This window comes from Hoplias malabaricus, chromosome 15 (assembly GCF_029633855.1).
Source record: "Hoplias malabaricus isolate fHopMal1 chromosome 15, fHopMal1.hap1, whole genome shotgun sequence".
In the NCBI taxonomy this organism is placed as follows: domain Eukaryota; kingdom Metazoa; phylum Chordata; class Actinopteri; order Characiformes; family Erythrinidae; genus Hoplias; species Hoplias malabaricus.
In genome coordinates, this window is record NC_089814.1 from 23,142,638 (window position 1) to 23,157,695 (window position 15,058).

Below are 15,058 nucleotides of genomic sequence, written 5' to 3' on the forward strand. Positions count from 1 at the left end.
TGATCAGTACGTCAGTCCAAAGTCAAGCTGTACTGGTCCCATGTGGCCTGTGGAATCTCAAGGTGGCCTCGAGGAGTGTAGCTGGTTTCTGTAGTGTAGTGGTTATCACGTTCGCCTAACACGCGAAAGGTCCCCGGTTCGAAACCGGGCAGAAACACGAGAGCTCCTCTTCTGTTTTTCACGGCCCGAGAGAAACATTTTTCTTGCATGTACATCGATCGTCGTCACTGGGAGCTCCTTTGTCGTTCCTGCTTGACGGGCACTCGGTCCCCGAGGCCGGTTAGCTCAGTTGGTAAGAGCGTGGTGCTAATAACCCCAAGGTCGCGGGTTCGATCCCCGTACGGGCCAAAACAGCTTTTTCACGTTAACCCAGCAAGCGCCTTGGCCTCTGTCAGTCTCTTTGAGTGGACCTTGGATAAAAGCTCTTGCTGGAGAATGCGGGCATCGATCCCGCTACCTCTCGCATGCTAAGCGAGCGCTCTACCATTTGAGCTAATTCCCCTTTTCCATTGCTGCGCTCGTATCATTTGATGCCAAAGACATACCCGTCTCCAAAGCCCAGGGACTTCTTGGCTCACATGGTACAGGGCTAACGACACAGAGCATGGTCGGCGTACGCGCCAGCTGGCACGCGCAAGCGCAAGGCCTTGGACGATGGATAGCTCATCCGGACGAGGCGCAGCTGAATGCTTTAAAGGTCCATGGCTCAATCAAGATGCCTTAAAGTGCGGTCATAGGCAACGTCTCTGTGCCCTTCAGGGCTGCTTAAGTTGAAGTGATCTTACTGAGTGCGCTGTTCCATGTTGGGACCAGGAGGGGCGATGTAGCTCACCACCCTCTGAACTTCAGTTGCTACCACAGACAAGCCCATGCACAGCTTAGACTCAAGCTAAAAGTCCAGCAGCGTATGACACAGGCCATCAAGCCATTTTCATTAGTTTCGTGGGGAGCAGATCTGCCTTTCACGTGGGAAGTCGGTCTCCTCTGCCCTAACGAGGGGGGAGCTTCTGGACAAAGTCCATGCGGTCGGATTGGAAAACTGCCCTGCGATTGTGACTGCTGTCGGAGTAATGTGTTCAGCGCCTCGCTGGAAAATCAAAGAAAGGGCCACTGCGCCACGGGCAAAGTGGCTGATTTCGGTACGGCCAAGTCTCCAAGACGCAGGGTCCTGGCTCACGGTAAAGTGCAGGTGTATTTCACCATGTAAAGAATTGATCAGTACGTCAGTCCAAAGTCAAGCTGTACTGGTCCCATGTGGCCTGTGGAATGTCAAGGTGGCCTCGAGGAGTGTAGCTGGTTTCTGTAGTGTAGTGGTTATCACGTTCGCCTAACACGCGAAAGGTCCCCGGTTCGAAACCGGGCAGAAACACGAGAGCTCCTCTTCTGTTTTTCACGGCCCGAGAGAAACATTTTTCTTGCATGTACATCGATCGTCGTCACTGGGAGCTCCTTTGTCGTTCCTGCTTGACGGGCGCTCGGTCCCCGAGGCCGGTTAGCTCAGTTGGTTAGAGCGTGGTGCTAATAACGCCAAGGTCGCGGGTTCGATCCCCGTACGCGCCAAAACAGCTTTTTCACGTTAACCCAGCAAGCGCCGTGGCCTCTGTCAGTCTCTTTGCGTGGACCTTGGATAAAAGCTCTTGCTGGAGAATGCGGGCATCGATCCCGCTATACCATTTGAGCTAATTCCCCTTTTCCTTTGCTGCGCTCGTATCATTTGATGCCAAAGACATACCCGTCTCCAAAGCCCAGGGACTTCTTGGCTCACATGGTACAGGGCTAACGACACAGAGCATGGTCGGCGTACGCGCCAGCTGGCACGCGCAAGCGCAAGGCCTTGGACGATGGATAGCTCATCCGGACGAGGCGCAGCTGAATGCTTTAAAGGTCCATGGCTCAATCAAGATGCCTTAAAGTGCGGTCATAGGCAACGTCTCTGTGCCCTTCAGGGCTGCTTAAGTTGAAGTGATCTTACTGAGTGCGCTGTTCCATGTTGGGACCAGGAGGGGCGATGTAGCTCACCACCCTCTGAACTTCAGTTGCTACCACAGACAAGCCCATGCACAGCTTAGACTCAAGCTAAAAGTCCAGCAGCGTATGACACAGGCCATCAAGCCATTTTCATTAGTTTCGTGGGGAGCAGATCTGCCTTTCACGTGGGAAGTCGGTCTCCTCTGCCCTAACGAGGGGGGAGCTTCTGGACAAAGTCCATGCGGTCGGATTGGAAAACTGCCCTGCGATTGTGACTGCTGTCGGAGTAATGTGTTCAGCGCCTCGCTGGAAAATCAAAGAAAGGGCCACTGCGCCACGGGCAAAGTGGCTGATTTCGGTACGGCCAAGTCTCCAAGACGCAGGGTCCTGGCTCACGGTAAAGTGCAGGTGTATTTCACCATGTAAAGAATTGATCAGTACGTCAGTCCAAAGTCAAGCTGTACTGGTCCCATGTGGCCTGTGGAATCTCAAGGTGGCCTCGAGGAGTGTAGCTGGTTTCTGTAGTGTAGTGGTTATCACGTTCGCCTAACACGCGAAAGGTCCCCGGTTCGAAACCGGGCAGAAACACGAGAGCTCCTCTTCTGTTTTTCACGGCCCGAGAGAAACATTTTTCTTGCATGTACATCGATCGTCGTCACTGGGAGCTCCTTTGTCGTTCCTGCTTGACGGGCGCTCGGTCCCCGAGGCCGGTTAGCTCAGTTGGTTAGAGCGTGGTGCTAATAACGCCAAGGTCGCGGGTTCGATCCCCGTACGGGCCAAAACAGCTTTTTCACGTTAACCCAGCAAGCGCCGTGGCCTCTGTCAGTCTCTTTGCGTGGACCTTGGATAAAAGCTCTTGCTGGAGAATGCGGGCATCGATCCCGCTATACCATTTGAGCTAATTCCCCTTTTCCTTTGCTGCGCTCGTATCATTTGATGCCAAAGACATACCCGTCTCCAAAGCCCAGGGACTTCTTGGCTCACATGGTACAGGGCTAACGACACAGAGCATGGTCGGCGTACGCGCCAGCTGGCACGCGCAAGCGCAAGGCCTTGGACGATGGATAGCTCATCCGGACGAGGCGCAGCTGAATGCTTTAAAGGTCCATGGCTCAATCAAGATGCCTTAAAGTGCGGTCATAGGCAACGTCTCTGTGCCCTTCAGGGCTGCTTAAGTTGAAGTGATCTTACTGAGTGCGCTGTTCCATGTTGGGACCAGGAGGGGCGATGTAGCTCACCACCCTCTGAACTTCAGTTGCTACCACAGACAAGCCCATGCACAGCTTAGACTCAAGCTAAAAGTCCAGCAGCGTATGACACAGGCCATCAAGCCATTTTCATTAGTTTCGTGGGGAGCAGATCTGCCTTTCACGTGGGAAGTCGGTCTCCTCTGCCCTAACGAGGGGGGAGCTTCTGGACAAAGTCCATGCGGTCGGATTGGAAAACTGCCCTGCGATTGTGACTGCTGTCGGAGTAATGTGTTCAGCGCCTCGCTGGAAAATCAAAGAAAGGGCCACTGCGCCACGGGCAAAGTGGCTGATTTCGGTACGGCCAAGTCTCCAAGACGCAGGGTCCTGGCTCACGGTAAAGTGCAGGTGTATTTCACCATGTAAAGAATTGATCAGTACGTCAGTCCAAAGTCAAGCTGTACTGGTCCCATGTGGCCTGTGGAATCTCAAGGTGGCCTCGAGGAGTGTAGCTGGTTTCTGTAGTGTAGTGGTTATCACGTTCGCCTAACACGCGAAAGGTCCCCGGTTCGAAACCGGGCAGAAACACGAGAGCTCCTCTTCTGTTTTTCACGGCCCGAGAGAAACATTTTTCTTGCATGTACATCGATCGTCGTCACTGGGAGCTCCTTTGTCGTTCCTGCTTGACGGGCGCTCGGTCCCCGAGGCCGGTTAGCTCAGTTGGTTAGAGCGTGGTGCTAATAACGCCAAGGTCGCGGGTTCGATCCCCGTACGGGCCAAAACAGCTTTTTCACGTTAACCCAGCAAGCGCCGTGGCCTCTGTCAGTCTCTTTGCGTGGACCTTGGATAAAAGCTCTTGCTGGAGAATGCGGGCATCGATCCCGCTACCTCTCACATGCTAAGCGAGCGCTATACCATTTGAGCTAATTCCCCTTTTCCTTTGCTGCGCTCGTATCATTTGATGCCAAAGACATACCCGTCTCCAAAGCCCAGGGACTTCTTGGCTCACATGGTACAGGGCTAACGACACAGAGCATGGTCGGCGTACGCGCCAGCTGGCACGCGCAAGCGCAAGGCCTTGGACGATGGATAGCTCATCCGGACGAGGCGCAGCTGAATGCTTTAAAGGTCCATGGCTCAATCAAGATGCCTTAAAGTGCGGTCATAGGCAACGTCTCTGTGCCCTTCAGGGCTGCTTAAGTTGAAGTGATCTTACTGAGTGCGCTGTTCCATGTTGGGACCAGGAGGGGCGATGTAGCTCACCACCCTCTGAACTTCAGTTGCTACCACAGACAAGCCCATGCACAGCTTAGACTCAAGCTAAAAGTCCAGCAGCGTATGACACAGGCCATCAAGCCATTTTCATTAGTTTCGTGGGGAGCAGATCTGCCTTTCACGTGGGAAGTCGGTCTCCTCTGCCCTAACGAGGGGGGAGCTTCTGGACAAAGTCCATGCGGTCGGATTGGAAAACTGCCCTGCGATTGTGACTGCTGTCGGAGTAATGTGTTCAGCGCCTCGCTGGAAAATCAAAGAAAGGGCCACTGCGCCACGGGCAAAGTGGCTGATTTCGGTACGGCCAAGTCTCCAAGACGCAGGGTCCTGGCTCACGGTAAAGTGCAGGTGTATTTCACCATGTAAAGAATTGATCAGTACGTCAGTCCAAAGTCAAGCTGTACTGGTCCCATGTGGCCTGTGGAATCTCAAGGTGGCCTCGAGGAGTGTAGCTGGTTTCTGTAGTGTAGTGGTTATCACGTTCGCCTAACACGCGAAAGGTCCCCGGTTCGAAACCGGGCAGAAACACGAGAGCTCCTCTTCTGTTTTTCACGGCCCGAGAGAAACATTTTTCTTGCATGTACATCGATCGTCGTCACTGGGAGCTCCTTTGTCGTTCCTGCTTGACGGGCGCTCGGTCCCCGAGGCCGGTTAGCTCAGTTGGTAAGAGAGTGGTGCTAATAACCCCAAGGTCGCGGGTTCGATCCCCGTACGGGCCAAAACAGCTTTTTCACGTTAACCCAGCAAGCGCCTTGGCCTCTGTCAGTCTCTTTGCGTGGACCTTGGATAAAAGCTCTTGCTGGAGAATGCGGGCATCGATCCCGCTACCTCTCGCATGCTAAGCGAGCGCTCTACCATTTGAGCTAATTCCCCTTTTCCTTTGCTGTGCTTGTATCATTTGATGCCAAAGACATACCCGTCTCCAAAGCCCAGGGACTTCTTGGCTCACATGGTACAGGGCTAACGACACAGAGCATGGTCGGCGTACGCGCCAGCTGGCACGCGCAAGCGCAAGGCCTTGGACGATGGATAGCTCATCCGGACGAGGCGCAGCTGAATGCTTTAAAGGTCCATGGCTCAATCAAGATGCCTTAAAGTGCGGTCATAGGCAACGTCTCTGTGCCTTTCAGGGCTGCTTAAGTTGAAGTGATCTTACTGAGTGCGCTGTTCCATGTTGGGACCAGGAGGGGCGATGTAGCTCACCACCCTCTGAACTTCAGTTGCTACCACAGACAAGCCCATGCACAGCTTAGACTCAAGCTAAAAGTCCAGCAGCGTATGACACAGGCCATCAAGCCATTTTCATTAGTTTCGTGGGGAGCAGATCTGCCTTTCACGTGGGAAGTCGGTCTCCTCTGCCCTAACGAGGGGGGAGCTTCTGGACAAAGTCCATGCGGTCGGATTGGAAAACTGCCCTGCGATTGTGACTGCTGTCGGAGTAATGTGTTCAGCGCCTCGCTGGAAAATCAAAGAAAGGGCCACTGCGCCACGGGCAAAGTGGCTGATTTCGGTACGGCCAAGTCTCCAAGACGCAGGGTCCTGGCTCACGGTAAAGTGCAGGTGTATTTCACCATGTAAAGAATTGATCAGTACGTCAGTCCAAAGTCAAGCTGTACTGGTCCCATGTGGCCTGTGGAATGTCAAGGTGGCCTCAAGGAGTGTAGCTGGTTTCTGTAGTGTAGTGGTTATCACGTTTGCCTAACACGCGAAAGGTCCCCGGTTCGAAACCGGGCAGAAACACGAGAGCTCCTCTTCTGTTTTTCACGGCCCGAGAGAAACATTTTTCTTGCATGTACATCGATCGTCGTCACTGGGAGCTCCTTTGTCGTTCCTGCTTGACGGGCGCTCGGTCCCCGAGGCCGGTTAGCTCAGTTGGTTAGAGCGTGGTGCTAATAACGCCAAGGTCGAGCGTTCGATCCCCGTACGGGCCAAAACAGCTTTTTCACGTTAACCCAGCAAGCGCCGTGGCCTCTGTCAGTCTCTTTGCGTGGACCTTGGATAAAAGCTCTTGCTGGAGAATGCGGGCATCGATCCCGCTACCTCTCGCATGCTAAGCGAGCGCTCTACCATTTGAGCTAATTCCCCTTTTCCTTTGCTGCGCTCGTATCATTTGATGCCAAAGACATACCCGTCTCCAAAGCCCAGGGACTTCTTGGCTCACATGGTACAGGGCTAACGACACAGAGCATGGTCGGCGTACGCGCCAGCTGGCACGCGCAAGCGCAAGGCCTTGGACGATGGATAGCTCATCCGGACGAGGCGCAGCTGAATGCTTTAAAGGTCCATGGCTCAATCAAGATGCCTTAAAGTGCGGTCATAGGCAACGTCTCTGTGCCCTTCAGGGCTGCTTAAGTTGAAGTGATCTTACTGAGTGCGCTGTTCCATGTTGGGACCAGGAGGGGCGATGTAGCTCACCACCCTCTGAACTTCAGTTGCTACCACAGACAAGCCCATGCACAGCTTAGACTCAAGCTAAAAGTCCAGCAGCGTATGACACAGGCCATCAAGCCATTTTCATTAGTTTCGTGGGGAGCAGATCTGCCTTTCACGTGGGAAGTCGGTCTCCTCTGCCCTAACGAGGGGGGAGCTTCTGGACAAAGTCCATGCGGTCGGATTGGAAAACTGCCCTGCGATTGTGACTGCTGTCGGAGTAATGTGTTCAGCGCCTCGCTGGAAAATCAAAGAAAGGGCCACTGCGCCACGGGCAAAGTGGCTGATTTCGGTACGGCCAAGTCTCCAAGACGCAGGGTCCTGGCTCACGGTAAAGTGCAGGTGTATTTCACCATGTAAAGAATTGATCAGTACGTCAGTCCAAAGTCAAGCTGTACTGGTCCCATGTGGCCTGTGGAATCTCAAGGTGGCCTCGAGGAGTGTAGCTGGTTTCTGTAGTGTAGTGGTTATCACGTTCGCCTAACACGCGAAAGGTCCCCGGTTCGAAACCGGGCAGAAACACGAGAGCTCCTCTTCTGTTTTTCACGGCCCGAGAGAAACATTTTTCTTGCATGTACATCGATCGTCGTCACTGGGAGCTCCTTTGTCGTTCCTGCTTGACGGGCGCTCGGTCCCCGAGGCCGGTTAGCTCAGTTGGTTAGAGCGTGGTGCTAATAACGCCAAGGTCGCGGGTTCGATCCCCGTACGGGCCAAAACAGCTTTTTCACGTTAACCCAGCAAGCGCCGTGGCCTCTGTCAGTCTCTTTGCGTGGACCTTGGATAAAAGCTCTTGCTGGAGAATGCGGGCATCGATCCCGCTATACCATTTGAGCTAATTCCCCTTTTCCTTTGCTGCGCTCGTATCATTTGATGCCAAAGACATACCCGTCTCCAAAGCCCAGGGACTTCTTGGCTCACATGGTACAGGGCTAACGACACAGAGCATGGTCGGCGTACGCGCCAGCTGGCACGCGCAAGCGCAAGGCCTTGGACGATGGATAGCTCATCCGGACGAGGCGCAGCTGAATGCTTTAAAGGTCCATGGCTCAATCAAGATGCCTTAAAGTGCGGTCATAGGCAACGTCTCTGTGCCCTTCAGGGCTGCTTAAGTTGAAGTGATCTTACTGAGTGCGCTGTTCCATGTTGGGACCAGGAGGGGCGATGTAGCTCACCACCCTCTGAACTTCAGTTGCTACCACAGACAAGCCCATGCACAGCTTAGACTCAAGCTAAAAGTCCAGCAGCGTATGACACAGGCCATCAAGCCATTTTCATTAGTTTCGTGGGGAGCAGATCTGCCTTTCACGTGGGAAGTCGGTCTCCTCTGCCCTAACGAGGGGGGAGCTTCTGGACAAAGTCCATGCGGTCGGATTGGAAAACTGCCCTGCGATTGTGACTGCTGTCGGAGTAATGTGTTCAGCGCCTCGCTGGAAAATCAAAGAAAGGGCCACTGCGCCACGGGCAAAGTGGCTGATTTCGGTACGGCCAAGTCTCCAAGACGCAGGGTCCTGGCTCACGGTAAAGTGCAGGTGTATTTCACCATGTAAAGAATTGATCAGTACGTCAGTCCAAAGTCAAGCTGTACTGGTCCCATGTGGCCTGTGGAATCTCAAGGTGGCCTCGAGGAGTGTAGCTGGTTTCTGTAGTGTAGTGGTTATCACGTTCGCCTAACACGCGAAAGGTCCCCGGTTCGAAACCGGGCAGAAACACGAGAGCTCCTCTTCTGTTTTTCACGGCCCGAGAGAAACATTTTTCTTGCATGTACATCGATCGTCGTCACTGGGAGCTCCTTTGTCGTTCCTGCTTGACGGGCGCTCGGTCCCCGAGGCCGGTTAGCTCAGTTGGTTAGAGCGTGGTGCTAATAACGCCAAGGTCGCGGGTTCGATCCCCGTACGGGCCAAAACAGCTTTTTCACGTTAACCCAGCAAGCGCCGTGGCCTCTGTCAGTCTCTTTGCGTGGACCTTGGATAAAAGCTCTTGCTGGAGAATGCGGGCATCGATCCCGCTACCTCTCGCATGCTAAGCGAGCGCTATACCATTTGAGCTAATTCCCCTTTTCCTTTGCTGCGCTCGTATCATTTGATGCCAAAGACATACCCGTCTCCAAAGCCCAGGGACTTCTTGGCTCACATGGTACAGGGCTAACGACACAGAGCATGGTCGGCGTACGCGCCAGCTGGCACGCGCAAGCGCAAGGCCTTGGACGATGGATAGCTCATCCGGACGAGGCGCAGCTGAATGCTTTAAAGGTCCATGGCTCAATCAAGATGCCTTAAAGTGCGGTCATAGGCAACGTCTCTGTGCCCTTCAGGGCTGCTTAAGTTGAAGTGATCTTACTGAGTGCGCTGTTCCATGTTGGGACCAGGAGGGGCGATGTAGCTCACCACCCTCTGAACTTCAGTTGCTACCACAGACAAGCCCATGCACAGCTTAGACTCAAGCTAAAAGTCCAGCAGCGTATGACACAGGCCATCAAGCCATTTTCATTAGTTTCGTGGGGAGCAGATCTGCCTTTCACGTGGGAAGTCGGTCTCCTCTGCCCTAACGAGGGGGGAGCTTCTGGACAAAGTCCATGCGGTCGGATTGGAAAACTGCCCTGCGATTGTGACTGCTGTCGGAGTAATGTGTTCAGCGCCTCGCTGGAAAATCAAAGAAAGGGCCACTGCGCCACGGGCAAAGTGGCTGATTTCGGTACGGCCAAGTCTCCAAGACGCAGGGTCCTGGCTCACGGTAAAGTGCAGGTGTATTTCACCATGTAAAGAATTGATCAGTACGTCAGTCCAAAGTCAAGCTGTACTGGTCCCATGTGGCCTGTGGAATCTCAAGGTGGCCTCGAGGAGTGTAGCTGGTTTCTGTAGTGTAGTGGTTATCACGTTCGCCTAACACGCGAAAGGTCCCCGGTTCGAAACCGGGCAGAAACACGAGAGCTCCTCTTCTGTTTTTCACGGCCCGAGAGAAACATTTTTCTTGCATGTACATCGATCGTCGTCACTGGGAGCTCCTTTGTCGTTCCTGCTTGACGGGCGCTCGGTCCCCGAGGCCGGTTAGCTCAGTTGGTAAGAGAGTGGTGCTAATAACCCCAAGGTCGCGGGTTCGATCCCCGTACGGGCCAAAACAGCTTTTTCACGTTAACCCAGCAAGCGCCTTGGCCTCTGTCAGTCTCTTTGCGTGGACCTTGGATAAAAGCTCTTGCTGGAGAATGCGGGCATCGATCCCGCTACCTCTCGCATGCTAAGCGAGCGCTCTACCATTTGAGCTAATTCCCCTTTTCCTTTGCTGTGCTTGTATCATTTGATGCCAAAGACATACCCGTCTCCAAAGCCCAGGGACTTCTTGGCTCACATGGTACAGGGCTAACGACACAGAGCATGGTCGGCGTACGCGCCAGCTGGCACGCGCAAGCGCAAGGCCTTGGACGATGGATAGCTCATCCGGACGAGGCGCAGCTGAATGCTTTAAAGGTCCATGGCTCAATCAAGATGCCTTAAAGTGCGGTCATAGGCAACGTCTCTGTGCCTTTCAGGGCTGCTTAAGTTGAAGTGATCTTACTGAGTGCGCTGTTCCATGTTGGGACCAGGAGGGGCGATGTAGCTCACCACCCTCTGAACTTCAGTTGCTACCACAGACAAGCCCATGCACAGCTTAGACTCAAGCTAAAAGTCCAGCAGCGTATGACACAGGCCATCAAGCCATTTTCATTAGTTTCGTGGGGAGCAGATCTGCCTTTCACGTGGGAAGTCGGTCTCCTCTGCCCTAACGAGGGGGGAGCTTCTGGACAAAGTCCATGCGGTCGGATTGGAAAACTGCCCTGCGATTGTGACTGCTGTCGGAGTAATGTGTTCAGCGCCTCGCTGGAAAATCAAAGAAAGGGCCACTGCGCCACGGGCAAAGTGGCTGATTTCGGTACGGCCAAGTCTCCAAGACGCAGGGTCCTGGCTCACGGTAAAGTGCAGGTGTATTTCACCATGTAAAGAATTGATCAGTACGTCAGTCCAAAGTCAAGCTGTACTGGTCCCATGTGGCCTGTGGAATGTCAAGGTGGCCTCGAGGAGTGTAGCTGGTTTCTGTAGTGTAGTGGTTATCACGTTCGCCTAACACGCGAAAGGTCCCCGGTTCGAAACCGGGCAGAAACACGAGAGCTCCTCTTCTGTTTTTCACGGCCCGAGAGAAACATTTTTCTTGCATGTACATCGATCGTCGTCACTGGGAGCTCCTTTGTCGTTCCTGCTTGACGGGCGCTCGGTCCCCGAGGCCGGTTAGCTCAGTTGGTTAGAGCGTGGTGCTAATAACGCCAAGGTCGAGCGTTCGATCCCCGTACGGGCCAAAACAGCTTTTTCACGTTAACCCAGCAAGCGCCGTGGCCTCTGTCAGTCTCTTTGCGTGGACCTTGGATAAAAGCTCTTGCTGGAGAATGCGGGCATCGATCCCGCTACCTCTCGCATGCTAAGCGAGCGCTCTACCATTTGAGCTAATTCCCCTTTTCCTTTGCTGCGCTCGTATCATTTGATGCCAAAGACATACCCGTCTCCAAAGCCCAGGGACTTCTTGGCTCACATGGTACAGGGCTAACGACACAGAGCATGGTCGGCGTACGCGCCAGCTGGCACGCGCAAGCGCAAGGCCTTGGACGATGGATAGCTCATCCGGACGAGGCGCAGCTGAATGCTTTAAAGGTCCATGGCTCAATCAAGATGCCTTAAAGTGCGGTCATAGGCAACGTCTCTGTGCCCTTCAGGGCTGCTTAAGTTGAAGTGATCTTACTGAGTGCGCTGTTCCATGTTGGGACCAGGAGGGGCGATGTAGCTCACCACCCTCTGAACTTCAGTTGCTACCACAGACAAGCCCATGCACAGCTTAGACTCAAGCTAAAAGTCCAGCAGCGTATGACACAGGCCATCAAGCCATTTTCATTAGTTTCGTGGGGAGCAGATCTGCCTTTCACGTGGGAAGTCGGTCTCCTCTGCCCTAACGAGGGGGGAGCTTCTGGACAAAGTCCATGCGGTCGGATTGGAAAACTGCCCTGCGATTGTGACTGCTGTCGGAGTAATGTGTTCAGCGCCTCGCTGGAAAATCAAAGAAAGGGCCACTGCGCCACGGGCAAAGTGGCTGATTTCGGTACGGCCAAGTCTCCAAGACGCAGGGTCCTGGCTCACGGTAAAGTGCAGGTGTATTTCACCATGTAAAGAATTGATCAGTACGTCAGTCCAAAGTCAAGCTGTACTGGTCCCATGTGGCCTGTGGAATCTCAAGGTGGCCTCAAGGAGTGTAGCTGGTTTCTGTAGTGTAGTGGTTATCACGTTCGCCTAACACGCGAAAGGTCCCCGGTTCGAAACCGGGCAGAAACACGAGAGCTCCTCTTCTGTTTTTCACGGCCCGAGAGAAACATTTTTCTTGCATGTACATCGATCGTCGTCACTGGGAGCTCCTTTGTCGTTCCTGCTTGACGGGCGCTCGGTCCCCGAGGCCGGTTAGCTCAGTTGGTTAGAGCGTGGTGCTAATAACGCCAAGGTCGCGGGTTCGATCCCCGTACGGGCCAAAACAGCTTTTTCACGTTAACCCAGCAAGCGCCGTGGCCTCTGTCAGTCTCTTTGCGTGGACCTTGGATAAAAGCTCTTGCTGGAGAATGCGGGCATCGATCCCGCTACCTCTCGCATGCTAAGCGAGCGCTCTACCATTTGAGCTAATTCCCCTTTTCCTTTGCTGCGCTTGTATCATTTGATGCCAAAGACATACCCGTCTCCAAAGCCCAGGGACTTCTTGGCTCACATGGTACAGGGCTAACGACACAGAGCATGGTCGGCGTACGCGCCAGCTGGCACGCGCAAGCGCAAGGCCTTGGACGATGGATAGCTCATCCGGACGAGGCGCAGCTGAATGCTTTAAAGGTCCATGGCTCAATCAAGATGCCTTAAAGTGCGGTCATAGGCAACGTCTCTGTGCCTTTCAGGGCTGCTTAAGTTGAAGTGATCTTACTGAGTGCGCTGTTCCATGTTGGGACCAGGAGGGGCGATGTAGCTCACCACCCTCTGAACTTCAGTTGCTACCACAGACAAGCCCATGCACAGCTTAGACTCAAGCTAAAAGTCCAGCAGCGTATGACACAGGCCATCAAGCCATTTTCATTAGTTTCGTGGGGAGCAGATCTGCCTTTCACGTGGGAAGTCGGTCTCCTCTGCCCTAACGAGGGGGGAGCTTCTGGACAAAGTCCATGCGGTCGGATTGGAAAACTGCCCTGCGATTGTGACTGCTGTCGGAGTAATGTGTTCAGCGCCTCGCTGGAAAATCAAAGAAAGGGCCACTGCGCCACGGGCAAAGTGGCTGATTTCGGTACGGCCAAGTCTCCAAGACGCAGGGTCCTGGCTCACGGTAAAGTGCAGGTGTATTTCACCATGTAAAGAATTGATCAGTACGTCAGTCCAAAGTCAAGCTGTACTGGTCCCATGTGGCCTGTGGAATGTCAAGGTGGCCTCGAGGAGTGTAGCTGGTTTCTGTAGTGTAGTGGTTATCACGTTCGCCTAACATGCGAAAGGTCCCCGGTTCGAAACCGGGCAGAAACACGAGAGCTCCTCTTCTGTTTTTCACGGCCCGAGAGAAACATTTTTCTTGCATGTACATCGATCGTCGTCACTGGGAGCTCCTTTGTCGTTCCTGCTTGACGGGCGCTCGGTCCCCGAGGCCGGTTAGCTCAGTTGGTTAGAGCGTGGTGCTAATAACGCCAAGGTCGAGCGTTCGATCCCCGTACGGGCCAAAACAGCTTTTTCACGTTAACCCAGCAAGCGCCGTGGCCTCTGTCAGTCTCTTTGCGTGGACCTTGGATAAAAGCTCTTGCTGGAGAATGCGGGCATCGATCCCGCTACCTCTCGCATGCTAAGCGAGCGCTCTACCATTTGAGCTAATTCCCCTTTTCCTTTGCTGCGCTCGTATCATTTGATGCCAAAGACATACCCGTCTCCAAAGCCCAGGGACTTCTTGGCTCACATGGTACAGGGCTAACGACACAGAGCATGGTCGGCGTACGCGCCAGCTGGCACGCGCAAGCGCAAGGCCTTGGACGATGGATAGCTCATCCGGACGAGGCGCAGCTGAATGCTTTAAAGGTCCATGGCTCAATCAAGATGCCTTAAAGTGCGGTCATAGGCAACGTCTCTGTGCCCTTCAGGGCTGCTTAAGTTGAAGTGATCTTACTGAGTGCGCTGTTCCATGTTGGGACCAGGAGGGGCGATGTAGCTCACCACCCTCTGAACTTCAGTTGCTACCACAGACAAGCCCATGCACAGCTTAGACTCAAGCTAAAAGTCCAGCAGCGTATGACACAGGCCATCAAGCCATTTTCATTAGTTTCGTGGGGAGCAGATCTGCCTTTCACGTGGGAAGTCGGTCTCCTCTGCCCTAACGAGGGGGGAGCTTCTGGACAAAGTCCATGCGGTCGGATTGGAAAACTGCCCTGCGATTGTGACTGCTGTCGGAGTAATGTGTTCAGCGCCTCGCTGGAAAATCAAAGAAAGGGCCACTGCGCCACGGGCAAAGTGGCTGATTTCGGTACGGCCAAGTCTCCAAGACGCAGGGTCCTGGCTCACGGTAAAGTGCAGGTGTATTTCACCATGTAAAGAATTGATCAGTACGTCAGTCCAAAGTCAAGCTGTACTGGTCCCATGTGGCCTGTGGAATCTCAAGGTGGCCTCAAGGAGTGTAGCTGGTTTCTGTAGTGTAGTGGTTATCACGTTCGCCTAACACGCGAAAGGTCCCCGGTTCAAAACCGGGCAGAAACACGAGAGCTCCTCTTCTGTTTTTCACGGCCCGAGAGAAACATTTTTCTTGCATGTACATCGATCGTCGTCACTGGGAGCTCCTTTGTCGTTCCTGCTTGACGGGCGCTCGGTCCCCGAGGCCGGTTAGCTCAGTTGGTTAGAGCGTGGTGCTAATAACGCCAAGGTCGCGGGTTCGATCCCCGTACGGGCCAAAACAGCTTTTTCACGTTAACCCAGCAAGCGCCGTGGCCTCTGTCAGTCTCTTTGCGTGGACCTTGGATAAAAGCTCTTGCTGGAGAATGCAGGCATCGATCCCACTACCTCTCGCATGCTAAGCGAGCGCTCTACCATTTGAGCTAATTCCCCTTTTCCTTTGCTGCGCTCGTATCATTTGATGCCAAAGACATACCCGTCTCCAAAGCCCAGGGACTATCATGGCTCACATGGTACAGG

At 53.8% G+C, this 15,058-nt stretch overlaps 23 non-coding genes across 23 annotated transcripts; 16 read left to right on the forward strand and 7 right to left on the reverse strand.

Moving 5' to 3' along the window:
• The first annotated feature begins 84 nt into the window (after positions 1-84).
• trnav-aac (transfer RNA valine (anticodon AAC)) lies at positions 85-157 on the forward strand. The gene has a single exon. It is a non-coding gene; the product is annotated as a tRNA-Val (tRNA).
• Positions 158-429: 272 nt separating this feature from the next.
• On the reverse strand, positions 430-502 carry trnaa-agc (transfer RNA alanine (anticodon AGC)). Its single transcript has one exon. It is a non-coding gene; the product is annotated as a tRNA-Ala (tRNA).
• A 794-nt stretch (positions 503-1,296) lies between these two features.
• On the forward strand, positions 1,297-1,369 carry trnav-aac (transfer RNA valine (anticodon AAC)). Its single transcript has one exon. It is a non-coding gene; the product is annotated as a tRNA-Val (tRNA).
• A 1,114-nt stretch (positions 1,370-2,483) lies between these two features.
• trnav-aac (transfer RNA valine (anticodon AAC)) lies at positions 2,484-2,556 on the forward strand. Its single transcript has one exon. It is a non-coding gene; the product is annotated as a tRNA-Val (tRNA).
• A 117-nt stretch (positions 2,557-2,673) lies between these two features.
• trnai-aau (transfer RNA isoleucine (anticodon AAU)) lies at positions 2,674-2,747 on the forward strand. Its single transcript has one exon. It is a non-coding gene; the product is annotated as a tRNA-Ile (tRNA).
• Positions 2,748-3,670: 923 nt separating this feature from the next.
• On the forward strand, positions 3,671-3,743 carry trnav-aac (transfer RNA valine (anticodon AAC)). Its single transcript has one exon. It is a non-coding gene; the product is annotated as a tRNA-Val (tRNA).
• Positions 3,744-3,860: 117 nt separating this feature from the next.
• On the forward strand, positions 3,861-3,934 carry trnai-aau (transfer RNA isoleucine (anticodon AAU)). The gene has a single exon. It is a non-coding gene; the product is annotated as a tRNA-Ile (tRNA).
• Positions 3,935-4,882: 948 nt separating this feature from the next.
• Positions 4,883-4,955, forward strand: trnav-aac (transfer RNA valine (anticodon AAC)). The gene has a single exon. It is a non-coding gene; the product is annotated as a tRNA-Val (tRNA).
• Positions 4,956-5,227: 272 nt separating this feature from the next.
• trnaa-agc (transfer RNA alanine (anticodon AGC)) lies at positions 5,228-5,300 on the reverse strand. The gene has a single exon. It is a non-coding gene; the product is annotated as a tRNA-Ala (tRNA).
• Positions 5,301-6,439: 1,139 nt separating this feature from the next.
• On the reverse strand, positions 6,440-6,512 carry trnaa-agc (transfer RNA alanine (anticodon AGC)). The gene has a single exon. It is a non-coding gene; the product is annotated as a tRNA-Ala (tRNA).
• Positions 6,513-7,306: 794 nt separating this feature from the next.
• On the forward strand, positions 7,307-7,379 carry trnav-aac (transfer RNA valine (anticodon AAC)). Its single transcript has one exon. It is a non-coding gene; the product is annotated as a tRNA-Val (tRNA).
• Positions 7,380-7,496: 117 nt separating this feature from the next.
• Positions 7,497-7,570, forward strand: trnai-aau (transfer RNA isoleucine (anticodon AAU)). Its single transcript has one exon. It is a non-coding gene; the product is annotated as a tRNA-Ile (tRNA).
• A 923-nt stretch (positions 7,571-8,493) lies between these two features.
• Positions 8,494-8,566, forward strand: trnav-aac (transfer RNA valine (anticodon AAC)). The gene has a single exon. It is a non-coding gene; the product is annotated as a tRNA-Val (tRNA).
• Positions 8,567-8,683: 117 nt separating this feature from the next.
• On the forward strand, positions 8,684-8,757 carry trnai-aau (transfer RNA isoleucine (anticodon AAU)). Its single transcript has one exon. It is a non-coding gene; the product is annotated as a tRNA-Ile (tRNA).
• Positions 8,758-9,705: 948 nt separating this feature from the next.
• Positions 9,706-9,778, forward strand: trnav-aac (transfer RNA valine (anticodon AAC)). The gene has a single exon. It is a non-coding gene; the product is annotated as a tRNA-Val (tRNA).
• A 272-nt stretch (positions 9,779-10,050) lies between these two features.
• Positions 10,051-10,123, reverse strand: trnaa-agc (transfer RNA alanine (anticodon AGC)). The gene has a single exon. It is a non-coding gene; the product is annotated as a tRNA-Ala (tRNA).
• A 794-nt stretch (positions 10,124-10,917) lies between these two features.
• trnav-aac (transfer RNA valine (anticodon AAC)) lies at positions 10,918-10,990 on the forward strand. The gene has a single exon. It is a non-coding gene; the product is annotated as a tRNA-Val (tRNA).
• A 272-nt stretch (positions 10,991-11,262) lies between these two features.
• Positions 11,263-11,335, reverse strand: trnaa-agc (transfer RNA alanine (anticodon AGC)). The gene has a single exon. It is a non-coding gene; the product is annotated as a tRNA-Ala (tRNA).
• Positions 11,336-12,129: 794 nt separating this feature from the next.
• trnav-aac (transfer RNA valine (anticodon AAC)) lies at positions 12,130-12,202 on the forward strand. The gene has a single exon. It is a non-coding gene; the product is annotated as a tRNA-Val (tRNA).
• Positions 12,203-12,319: 117 nt separating this feature from the next.
• trnai-aau (transfer RNA isoleucine (anticodon AAU)) lies at positions 12,320-12,393 on the forward strand. The gene has a single exon. It is a non-coding gene; the product is annotated as a tRNA-Ile (tRNA).
• Positions 12,394-12,474: 81 nt separating this feature from the next.
• Positions 12,475-12,547, reverse strand: trnaa-agc (transfer RNA alanine (anticodon AGC)). Its single transcript has one exon. It is a non-coding gene; the product is annotated as a tRNA-Ala (tRNA).
• Positions 12,548-13,686: 1,139 nt separating this feature from the next.
• Positions 13,687-13,759, reverse strand: trnaa-agc (transfer RNA alanine (anticodon AGC)). Its single transcript has one exon. It is a non-coding gene; the product is annotated as a tRNA-Ala (tRNA).
• A 984-nt stretch (positions 13,760-14,743) lies between these two features.
• On the forward strand, positions 14,744-14,817 carry trnai-aau (transfer RNA isoleucine (anticodon AAU)). Its single transcript has one exon. It is a non-coding gene; the product is annotated as a tRNA-Ile (tRNA).
• Positions 14,818-15,058: the final 241 nt, after the last annotated feature.